Source organism: Falco punctatus (assembly GCF_963210335.1).
Source record: "Falco punctatus genome assembly, chromosome: 7".
In the NCBI taxonomy this organism is placed as follows: domain Eukaryota; kingdom Metazoa; phylum Chordata; class Aves; order Falconiformes; family Falconidae; genus Falco; species Falco punctatus.
The window spans coordinates 52,217,947-52,230,871 of record NC_137587.1 but is presented as its reverse complement, the minus strand read 5'-3'; the positions used below and the strand labels follow the sequence as shown (position 1 = coordinate 52,230,871).

General features: G+C 40.2%; 1 long non-coding RNA gene across 1 annotated transcript in view; it reads left to right on the top strand.

The window, feature by feature from the left end:
• The window catches only part of LOC308067214, a 79,935-nt gene that overhangs the window by 51,959 nt on the left and 15,051 nt on the right, over positions 1–12,925 (top strand). The window lies entirely within an intron of this gene.

The window sequence follows — 12,925 nt, the reverse complement described above, 5'->3', positions numbered from 1 at the left end:
TATTACACGTCAGCTAGTCCCTTGGCATTTCGTCCTCTGGCATGAAGCAGTCCTGTATCAGCCAGAGCTCCCCAAAACTAGTGCATAGAGCCTGATTCGAGGAGTGCTGGGTAGAGGACTGAGCCAGCAAAGCAGAAACCCCTTTGACTCCTAGAAATACTTGCAGAAGTCCTCCACAAAGGAGCATATATCAGCCACAATGGAACCCTGAAGATCTCTGCAGAAAGGCCGATACTAGATTTATTTTATACTGCTGTTTTGTTGTGTTACGCTATACATTGAAAGCCTTCATAGAAATTGCAGGCACACAGGAAGAACATCTGACTGCTCCCTGGTATAGAGGGCTGAATAATGCAGAGACTGGGCGATGGCATTTAAAGCTCCCTGTAAGCATAAACTCAAAGTCAGAAAGGCCTGACAGCTGCTGCCGTGCAGCCACCAAAATGCAAAAATGCTACAGTAAATCTTAGGCTAAAATAATTATCTCTGCACATACTTGTCAGCTTGCTTTCTTGGGGGGCTTTTCCAAGTGCTGGAGAAAATACTGGAAATAAATAATGTAGAAGGTTATGAGTCTTCAGTTTTATTCCTACCTTGATTTGAAAGCTACAAAATATTATTTTCTCAGTGGAGAGTTACAAACTGCCCCCTCTAAACTGCTAATTAAATAGAAGCCTCTGTTCAGCCAGCACCACCGGTGTATGTGTGAAGGCAGTGCCGGTCCTGCTGCAGCGGCCAGTCCCACTCAGCCTGCCTGGACGGTGCGTTATGGAGAGCACAGCAAAGCAGAGTGCTGGCCTCCCCAGCCAAAACTGCTTCATTAGTATGTTAATCTTGCCTACACCGATGTCAGTGACAGAATTCCTCATTACCTTTTTAATAAGTTCAGTAAGATACTAACTCAGGCATTGAATATCTGCTTTACTGCAAGAGTGTTTCTTTTGCAGTACTACCCAGATATGGGCAGGTTTTTGTTAGTATCTTGCCAAGATATCAGTAGATCACATAACTATTCACTTAATAAAAACCTCCAGAAAATTACATTAAGCTACAGGAACTGCTTTTTGATTATTCTCACAGTTGGGATTTCACCCACTCTTATAAAAATATCTTCACTTCAAACCTAGAGGCCCAAGAACTGAAACAGAAGCCTCAGGTTAGGGAAGATCAAATGAGACCCCAAGCAAGTCTGTGAGGAACGACGCGTCTCTTAGAATTACGCTGATGCAACAGTTCCTTATCTAACAGTGGAGTATGCTCTGGACAGAGTGATGGAGAGGGATGGATTTTGTGTAGGTTTCCTCACTAGGACCCTTTCATACACTTTAGCATCCTGGTGGAAAAGAACATTTGATTTATCAGTGTTGCAGGATTACTGAGAGATGCCATGACTACCTTTTCCTAACACTGGCATTCAGCTGCCAGCTTTTCTCTTTAAGCAACTCTCACGCAGTTGTAATACTTTGCTGCCCAGATGAGTTTCCTCTCTTTCTTCCTCCGTGACACCCTTCACACTCTCCCCAAAATGATACCCTGTGTTTATATATGATGAATTTTCCGGAAGAGTGAGAACAGACTTCTTAGTGCAGCATCATTACCCCTCTGGTTGGCAGAGAAGTAGGAAAGAGCTTGTCTGAGCTGGCAACCATCAAGCTTTACAGTCTAACAAGTTCCACTACTATAATGAAAATCCAAAGACCTGGAAACAATATACAGAGCTTCCCTGACTAATTTTATTATGCAGACACACTTAATAGCTCCTGTTACAATCACATTTATAGCAGGAAAACAGTATTGGATTGTGACTATCACACTAAATCGACATGGATTATCAGTCATTAAAAAGGAACAAAATTAGTAGCAAGCAGTAATATTTTACACTTATCAAATCTGCAGCTGGTCAAGGTTCATTACAATACTGTGCAATAAAGTCAGAAAGCATTGGCTCATTCTACAGAACATTTAAATCTCTATTGTATTTGTGTAGGATATAATTTCTGATAGCAATAAAGCCTAATAAAAGTTACACCCCGATGAATAAAGTGTTAATAAATTGACCCAAGACATTTAAATGGCTAATTATATTTGAGATAAAGGAAGATTCACTTGTTTCTGTAGATTGTTTGAAGCTGCACTCTAACCAGCTAACTAACCAACGACAAAATTATTTTATATAAATATATCTCTGTGATATAAAATATTAATATTTCTAGCTCCTTTTTCAATAGATTAATAATTAATCTGAATTTCCTAACACATTTCCTATTCTTCAAAAGACTCATACCTCTCTTTAAAATGTCCAAGCTTTGCATAACTTAACTATTCCCTAGATTTTATTTTATTTAAAAGTATTTACATCAACTATGCTTAGCTTTTCCATAGGACCCTTCAGTAATAAAAAGGAGAGCTTGATTATAAAATAACAGTGCCCTCATACAATACTAATAATGGAATTACAAATTGTATGTAAAAAGACAGACCAAACAAGAAGACTGACCAGGTCGAGGTGTTTGGGCAGGGTAATAACTGGGACCTCCCAAGGTCCTGGCCCGGAGTCTAAACAGCTGTCATCCTTTAAGACTGACTCAATGGTTACAGTAGACAATTCATACTTCCTTCTGCTCATTCCTTATAAAAAAATACTATATAAATACAAGAGAGTCTCCCTCATCTCCCACCATCACATACACAAATGCTCACATACATCTAAGCCCCACTCCCCAGTCTTTGGGAGGTTCAGATCCCAGCTCCACAGGTGACACCTGTCTATGCAGCCATCTGGAGAGGCAGAGGGATCAGGAACGAGCTACACAGACTTTAGGTCCACCAGAAAAGATCTGTGAGTAGAAGTTAATGAGCACTGAGGACCTGGCTGATTCTCTATCTGGTTTGCTGCACAGACAAACATTAGGGACAAAACCAATCAGAAGCAGCAAGTTCAAAGAGCAACTTCTTTTGGTAGCACTGATTGCTTAAAATATTTCCCAAACTACACCATAGAATTTTGGAAATCTTTGGTGGTTCGCTTCTCCAAGCCACATCAGAGACACCAGTTAATTGTAAAGGGCTCTGACATGAATGGAATTGCCCAGCAATGTCCCTGGTTTTGCCACATGCTGAGTTCTAGATGCTGGAGGAATAGTGATTTGTGTATGGAAAATGACTGGGGTGGTACAAAGGGAGACAAAATGACAAAGAACCAGACTTAAAAAAATAAAAGGCAGGGGACAAACAGACACAGGACTAAAATTGATGTGTCAGGCATTTTTCTTTTTTTATAAGTTGAGGGAAATTTTACATGGGAAAGTGAAAAAAAAGCATCTTGACAATGTTTTCCACACTGCAAATTGAAAATTTCTAGCCATTGCTCAGTAATCTTCTTAATATGTAAGTATGTATTATTATATTAACATGTAAGTATTCTTAATACGTACTTAGCTTCTTTGTTCTGTTTGGAAGACAGGTGCACAAGAACTAGAATTCCCTATGAGATGGCAATTATAATTTTTGAGAAGCATAGTTTTATTTTGTGCTGACTTTAGAACTGAAATCTACTACTGCTTATCAGACCACCTAAAAAAGAAGAGAAGGGGACATGTCCCTTCCAACAACTTTTTAAGTGTCTTCTCTAGGATCACTGAAGGGAGTCACTTTACCTAGTTGATTTTACAGATCAGGTTATGGGGAGACAGAATCTCTGCTTGAGTAGACAACCTCTGGCTAGAAGACTACTTAATTAGGACTGTATTGGGCACACTGAACTAAGCCACCACAATTTGCATCTTTTGTCAATCTCCCGTCACACTTATAATTTTGTACCTTATGCTAGAAGATAAGATGTTCTTTTTTCTGGAACATTATCAAGCTTGAGTAATGTTTTGTAACTGGTCCCAGGTCAATGAAGCATTTACAAACACGCAGATGCTCCATTACCATCCAGGGACTTCAGGATATTGCTGAAATTTCCTTTGATTCATTTGTTGCAATTTTATTTTAATAGCAAGATGTCTGGCACTGATAGAGAAGAAACTCATGGTTTTAAAAAGGTTACCCCCTTTTCAACTGCCAGTGCTTCTGGAGCTTGTATCAGCCATACATGCCTGCACTGCAACATCTGTGTGTGCCTTTTATAAGACATGGTTTTAGCACACCACAAACACCACTGTCAGAACCGCGCTCTATGTCATTTGATCTGTTTTGTCAAAGTAGCTGTTCAAGTCACAGCTGTTTCCTGACGTGCCTGCAAAGCTCCCCTCCAACAAGCCCCAGGGAGAAGGGGCAACCCCAGTGGGTTCCAGCTTCCCTTCCTTCAGTTCCCTAGCCCCTAGGATTGAACCAGCTTGAAGCTGAAAGGCACTCTGAGGCACCTTGAAGAACAGAAGAAAAAAAAACCTAATCATATTTTGAAATATTCTAGTTAAGTCTTTATACTTTGTGTGACAGCATAACTACTAGACATCAAATGAAATCAAAATATTTGAGTCAGATCACAAAAAAATAACTTCATGTGGATTCCTTACTGAGCTGGTAAATTTTTGAGATGAACTGCAGTGGTATGAAAGTCCATCTTTGTGACTCTTCCATTAATGTTGTACACACAGTATTAGACAGAATACTATCTGTCTGTATACTACATTTTTTAATGTGTGGAACAATTAGCCTACATCCTTTAGCAGAAGCGTTCATATATTGAAGAAAAATGACATTAGATAAACCCGCTAAGACTCAAATAGGACACTCACCTAGGGAAAATGCTTTCTTCACTGAAAACCAATAAAAAACCCTACATTATTAACCTTGTCAAATTCTGTTAGTAGATACATAAAATCTTTTGTTAGTGGTCATGATGAAAAAGAGCTGCTAATATTTACCATTAAAAAAATTCTTCATATTTTTAAATGGCAAACACATAAACCACAGGTGGGTAAAGTTTCATGTGTTACATTGCACTTAAATAAACATCTAGGAGTATAAAACCTTCACAAAAACATAAGGCACTCTACACCTAAGTCAACCTAAGTCACCTTGCCAGCTAACTACTGCAGGATCTTGAGTTCCTTTTTCTTGCGTAACTGAAGGTTTAAGGTCAGGTCCAGTAAAGGCAAACATTCTGGAACTATAGTTTCTGCTACTGAAATGAGACCAACTTTCCTACATTTTCTGCAATTCAGTGCAAAAAGTCTGATTCTACATTCAAGAGCAAATGCTTCTCTTACTAAGGAAATCACACTGTGTGAAACATCCAATTGATATTGCTGCTGTTAAATGGAATTTGAAGTGTCAATAGCTGCAAAACCAGTATTTACTTTTCCCCCTTTGATGTTTTTTCAAAATTCTGTACTAAAATCCCAAAAGCCTCAGGGTGTTTGTTCTTATTCAAAATAGCTTCAGTCTCATCAACGTGCTACCTTAATTCTTTGCATGCTCAATTTCCTTCTGAAAAGACATCTGCACTGTGTGTTTTTGAAATGGATTACAAGAGGTGTTGGATTTGAAATGCAGTGCAAAGCAGAGACCAGCAAGTGAGCTCGCTGGGAACCCCCAGTCTAATGGGAACACCTTGGCCTGCGGAGGAGTGGGTTCGGTGCTGGAACCCGCAAGGGTGTCTCAGATCACTCCTCATCTGATACAGGTTTTAACGTAGTTGTCATTACTCTGCTTCCCCTTGACAATCTGCTTCTGGACCTCAGTATCCCCCATCTGTTTCATTAGTGTATGAAGCTTTAAGAAAAGGAATTTAGGGAGGTCACTAAGAGGTTTGGGACTTCCTGAGTTACATATAACCATCTTCTATAGACAGAGTGGGAAAATATTTCCACTTTCCCTCAGGGCATGTAGACACAAAAACTGCACTGTGCTGAGTATCCTCAAGTACCCAGCTCTTGTGGGAAGCCTAGTTGGGTTAGCCATCTCTTCTCTACCTTTTGGGAAGTATCTCCAACTTCTCTAGCAGCATTAAACTGTTTGACTTACAAACTGCATTACATACTTTCAGTATTACCCATGTTCATCCCACATACACATGAATTTTCTCACAGGAGCCTCTGTAAACAAGCAGCATGAGATCTTACCATAATTTTTTTCAAATACAGTGTCTTTCCCCTCGTTTTCCTTAATCAATGGTAGAGTACCACAGGTTATTCCACTTCCCTAGTTATTCAGGAAAGGTATGCTATAAAGGTTTATTTTTTTGTCACACTGACATAGCTCAAGACAGCATAAGTCTAGGACTATAAACAGCAGTTAAAACTTACAAACTCTTGAACAAGCAGCTAATTGAAAGTCACTGGGACTGTTTGCAAAAAAACGGTTGCACAACCTGTTCTTTCTTTAACATGCCGTTAATATCCATCAGACTAGAGCATTAGAGTAAAAGAAAATTCATGTTCTAGAAGCACAACCCACAAATATGAAGGGAGAGTCCCACGAGAGGTGGAGGAATCATTTCTGGGAAGACAGATCAGTTCAGTCCCTGAAAGGCAAAATACAGTAACATTTATTCAAACAAGACTTTGATCTTTTCAGCTGAAGTGTTGTGAAGTTCTCCATTTTTTTTCCTGAATATCAAAATATTTTCATTACAGCCTGGTTCCTTGAACATGGAGACTACTGAGAACTCTAACTCTAGTTTACACAGACCTGTGGGTACTGGAATTTCAAACCATCCATTTGCACTTAAGTCACTCCCTCGCACAATCCAGGACTTCTGCATGCTCAATTTATCCTTAGATTTATTTATTTATTTATTTATTGTAACTAGCTTTTCTCAGCAAGTGTACTGCATATCCATACTAAAAATATAAAATTAATGATGAATATTTATGGTCTGAATTAATTATCTAGGGCTTTTCTTAAGTAACCATAGGGAGGGGAAAAAAAGAAAAAAAGAAAAAAGCATATCAAAACTCTGGCAGCGGTACTACATGAAGTGCAGAGAGAAGCACAATTAACCATGAGGAAGCTGCTCTCCGTGGGAAAGAGGAGCCAGTCCGAACTGTCTTCAAACTTAACCTGCTCACAGGTGTCTGACTAATCTCCGCTGTCTTTGGATGCCACCTTGGCTGAAAGCAGAAATACTCTGTCTCACTGGAAAGCATCGTAATGCAAACTTTAGTCCAATTTTGCATCTCTAACTAGGCATGTTTTTTCTATTTGTTGCTAATCCACACCTGTGGGCATATATTCATAACCATTCTTGAAGACAAAGGCAGCTGCAGGTGAACATGAAACAGAAGAAAGGGGCTAGCTGCCAGCTTCAAAAAGTGTCCTCAGACATGCAAGAGTTTTGCATAAATTGCCAAAGAAAAAGCACAGACAGCTCTCAAAACTGAAACCCAACAAAAGGAGAGTATTTCTTCCTGTGGAAATGCTGGTCTGCAGTCAGCGGGGGATGGACCATTTACAGAACCAACATACTGCAGCAAAGCGCACTGCAAATGTGTGTGGCATTCTGAAACAAAAATCCTTGGCACTGGCCAGGTTGGATTGATAATTTCATTGTTGGAAAGAACTTCTTTTCATAATTTCTTCCAGAAAACTCCTAAACCAATACTGATTAAGCTCAGAGAGGGCAGTTTATAGTAACAAAGATCCGTGTGTTCTAGGGCTGCACAGCTCTACCATCAGCATCAAGTATGTTCTTCTTAAAAGCAGATGTATTACACACAGCACACTGTGTAATGTTATAATGTACCTTGCCCCATGAACAGTAGTAAAGTCATAAGACACCTAGAACTACTTATGGGCCTTTAAACTACAGGACGTTAGGGATTACCGTTAAGAATAATTTGATGCCAGCTGAGGCTGAAGACACATGCCTTATTTCTAACTTGCTTCATCTCTGGGGCATCATAAATTGTAGTTGAGAAACATAGACTAGGAAACAAAAAAAGCAGCAACAAATAGATCAGGGGGAAACAAAAGTAAAGGACTGCAAATCAGAAAGACACATAACACCTAAATGGGCAAATACTGGCATCCTGGTGAGGAATAAAAGGAGAGTAGATAAAAGAAAGATCATTAATCAAAGATCCACCAGCTAGGCAAAAATCTCATTCAAATCGTAACAGAGTTAGAGGAGAAAATAGGTAGGGGACAACGTAAAGCTTTAAATGGAAAAATATTTATGCAGATGAACTACTGCAACAGCCAGTTTCCATCAGTTCCACACATACCATCCCATCTCTCTCACGTTCCATCGCATCTTCTTGGGATTCAAGCACTAACTTGCACAAATCTGTCATGGTGCAGACTGTGAGAACATACCGAACTCTAGTGGCAGTTTTCAGAGATGTTATACCTACAGGTCACTGCTGTGAAATAGAAAAAGCGTTTGGAAATTATTATAATAGCTGCAGAGTATTTGGAATAGCAGAACATCTAGCTAAGACGGGGTTATTCTGCATTGAGAAGTTTGCCATTTCTGACACAACCTTCCAGTAGGGCAGTAAAAGTTGACGTGTTCTGGGGCACACACCATGTAGATATTTGCCCTGACATGGTCTGGCCTCTGGGTATAACCAAAAAAAGAAAACTATCTAAAAACACACATGAGGAAACAGCAGAACACTGTTAGCACTCCTTACCACGCTACTTTGCAAGTATTGAAACAATGAGTTGGAAACGCACAAAATTTCATCAGCAAGTTTCTTTCCTAATTAATCTCACCCCCTGTACTGTTGCTCAGCATCTCTTTGGCACCCTTGCTTGCAGTTTTCCTTGGGCCTCTGAGCAGGAATCAGGCGGTGTGGAGACACAGAGCCAGCTTACTGAATTCTCAAGGGCAGGCCATTCTCTCAGCTGAAACAATATTCACTCTCTGTCAAAAACTCAGCTTCAAAACTGCCAAAGCATGAGGAGAATGAGATGCTGCTTAGACCTTCCTATGCATGACAGGATAAAATGCGAGACTTCTCTGCCTAAAGGAACCCAGGTAATGAAATAATCTTTAATCTTTGTCCCTTCAAGGCACTCTCAACACCTGTTATCCTTGATACTGTCACAGGCAAAAAACTGTGAATTCATCTCAAGGCTGGTAATTAGTTCAGCTAATTACTCATTTGGATGTGGGGTGATTACCAATGCTCCTTCAGGTGCAACACTGGCCACTATTCCAGCTGATGTTTCACAAAGTAGGAGAGCTGCTGTTCCCCCCCTTCTCCATTCTTACAGAAAGGTTAATTCCCATGCAAGTCTCTACTGCAGTGAAACAGCCTGGCCAAGTGGTTAAAACCAAGTTTTCAACAATTCATTTTACAGTCAAACATTACTGACTTCATATTACATGCAGCAACATCTCACTGTTCAGTATCTTTTGGAATGAGTATTTTTATTGTACCACATTCCCAAACCACCCTTTTCTCAAGCCAGGGTCACCTTTACCTCTATAAATATGAACCAGATTTCTAACTAATGTGTTTTAATTTGATTTTTTTCTTCCTAAATCACTGGTGGTTGCAAATCACAAATACTTGTGATGAACAGACAGCAAATACTTGCTGGAATCAGGCATTTTGGTGCAGCTCTGCTAAGGCACAAAATGTGAGAAGTTCAATTTGATGAGCACAAAGATGCCAAGACACAGTGCCTTTTGTTCATAACTTCAAAACTCACTCAGACAAAAACTCCTTTCCAGGCTCTTCTTGGGATGAGATGCTAAAACCAGCCCAAGTTGTTTTCCTGGCCTGATGAAGAGCTCAGACTACTTCTTCTCTGCTACAAGCCATGTCTTCAGTAAGGGCTTTACCTCTATCCGCCCAGCAAATAGCAAACATTTCCCAGCTTTCAGCCAGGGTGAAAGTATATGGCTATGGTTTAGTGTGGAGACAGCTCATTTGTCTCAGCTGCTAATTTCCAATTACTGGAAATGAGTTGGTAGTTGTTACAACCGCACCCAAACAGAGCTCAGTCCAACCACAGACGTATTTATGAAGACTACAAAGGTGACGATTGGCGTTGGTCTTGAGGGAAGATACACTATTTCAAAGTGCTTAAATCCTGGTGGCCACAACATTGACTCCAGATTCTGAAATAACTGCTCTTGCCAAAGGAAAAACACCAGAGTTTCCCTTATTATCAGACTCTGATAAAGCAGGAAAATTCTCAGACCCATCCAATGCAGGCACAGTGAAAGAGGACCCTCTTCCCCCACCTCACCGCCACGGAGCAAGGACCCCTCACTCTCCCCTCCCTGTGCCAGAGGAGGTCTGTGGAGTCTCCATTCTAGAGATACCCAGAACTTGCCTGGCATGGTATAAATAAGCCAGTCAGCTGAAGGTCACGAGCTGGTTTTTTTCCAGAGCGTAGCTGCTGGGGGCAGGAGGGAGCGGGCAGGAGACCCCCGGGCCCAGGCAGGGCGCCTGCTCACCCACCAGCACACAGCACGCCTTCGCTGAGGGAGAGGCAGCAGCAAGAGTGGTTCTGCTCAGCTTGAATCACCATTCACATGTCTGTACAAACAGCAGCACAGGTCCTTCAGCACTGCTTTTTTCCACAGTATGTCAAGCTTTTTAAAATTTGTATCTCTTAAAGAGATATAAAGAGTGTATTCCCCATTTCTGAGAGAAATCTCCTTAAAGATTTGTTCAAAATAATAAAATATTTTTTACCCTGAAAGAACAACTTGGAAATAGGAGAAAACCGATTATTTTTATTTATTTAATTGTCTTTAGTTTTCTAAATGTTAAATTACATAAAAACACAGTACCATAAACCAATCATTTTAATGCACGATATAGCACATTGCTTTGATTTTCCTTTTTAATACTTGCCACTCAGAGACTGCTTCAGGTTCTTAAATAATTGGGATGAGAACTGTAGCCCCTCAGAATCCAGTGGTCATTAGCAGCTAAAGATCCTAAAGAGCTGCACTGCTCCAAGCAGCAGAGTAGTTTTACACTCTTAAAGAGGCAATTAATACTTCTGTATTGTTTTGTTCTCATCAGTTTGAGAATTGTCTGTGCTTTGGCAGAGGGCATTATTTATGGTCTAGTTTGCTATCAAGTGGGATTCTTTGCTGGCTGATTGATGTGTTCTGACATGTCTTATACAGAAGGGATACAGTATGGGAAAGAGAAAAGTAGCAAATAGCCCGTCCTTTGAGAGTCACCAATCAGTAGCACAGTCCCTCGTCATTAGCATCAGTACTGCATTCTCCACAGCACCTCGTTTTGCCTAGAAGGAAAGCGTACAAGGGTGGGAATCTTTATACTATATTTTAGGCAATTAATATTATATCACTACATATGTCTCTTCAGGACATGATCTAGAAAATGATCTCTGCTCTCCCCGTACTTCCAGCTCACGTTCTGACAATGCCACAGGAATTATCTTTTTTTCTGCTTACTTGCTACAGTATAGATTCACTGCCATTTGATCCTCTGGCTATTCTTCCCACAATACTAAACACATTCATCTCACTGCTTCTAACCGTTCTGATCTTGCTCTTCATCTGTTAGCTGGTCAAACTGGAGTGAATTGCGGCCACTGCCACCAATACCTGATCCTTTCATCAGGAAATTCTCTCCAGCCTACTAGTGCCTAGAGTATTCCTAGGGACCCTCAATCTCTTCCTTTCATTGTTATCCTTATTCTGGTCTGCCCTCTGCTCATCTGTCCCCTGAAGAAGTATCTTGAGATGTACAAAGGAAAGGCCTATTTATTCCTTGCCAGGAAACCTGCTTTCTCTTTTCTTTCTGATCTCACAGCTACAGACATCACAGGCTTTCAGTTCTTGCTCCCTGGTCCTTGCTTTCAATTTTTATTAATCAGCTAGGAGGATTTTCTGGACTCCAACCTCCCAGTAAAAAGCCTGCATTTTCTCTGTATCTCACCTCAGAAACTGTCCCTTTTGTTTTCTTCAGCTGTCAAAGATTTGGGTGGTGTCCTCAGGATTCTTTAACCTTGTCTTTCTTTGGTTGTTACCTTACTCTTATTTGGTCACGGTATTAATCAGATAGTGCACTTACCAAAAAACTTTGTTTTTTTTTTTAACTTATCATGGAGGATAACTCAATGTAAGGGTAAGCCAAAGCGAGGGCACCTCTTTGTGGAAGATAAGGCAACACCTTCCTTGCATAATATGAAGACAAGGCTAAAGTGACTCCTGTGGGACACCAGGAAAATGGAAGGAAGTGTATACGGATGTCTCAAACAGAGAAACAGTCCGTTCTCTACTCTATAATCAACAGATGGTCCCAACTGCTCTGTGTGAAGCGCTTCAGCATTGTAGTTCGTCTGGAAACGTCCCAGTTTTCAAATTAATATCCTAAACGGAGCGACTGAGTTCTTACTACATCAGCTCTGCGGCTGCATGGTCACAGCTCCTTATACACCACACAGAAAGGTGTCAAGCAAAGTACCATCAGGGGATGAGCCAGATGTGGAAAATACATATGGGTTAACTGAAGATATTCTTCTATGTATTAAAATCTGGAAAGTGTATACACTAACACATTATCCTCTTTGCTGAATAAACACGTGAAATTCTGCTTAGGGTTTCTTCTCTGCATAAAAGCAGCCAATCTCAGAGAAAAAAACCCACCAAAAACAACCACAAACCATTATCAAAACCCTCATTCTAGATTACTACACAAGATCTCAAATGAAGACTGTAATATTCAACCTGCTAAATCCTATTCTTTGTGCTATAGGTTTAAAATGAAAAGTTTTCACATAACTGCTTTACTGACTTTTGAATTATTGCAGTAGCAGAAAAGAACATGAGATCAACTTGATACATGAAAAATATTTACAACTTCTGGTATTTGCCTTAACCATCGAATAAATTATATGACATATATAGAAGTTCAAATTTGAAAGTTATAAACCCACAGTCTCTGGAGATTACCTGTACAGTCCAAATGGCCCCATTCTGCCAGATAAGGAAAACCAAAAATCATCAGGTGAAAGAGGAGTTTAAGAAAAA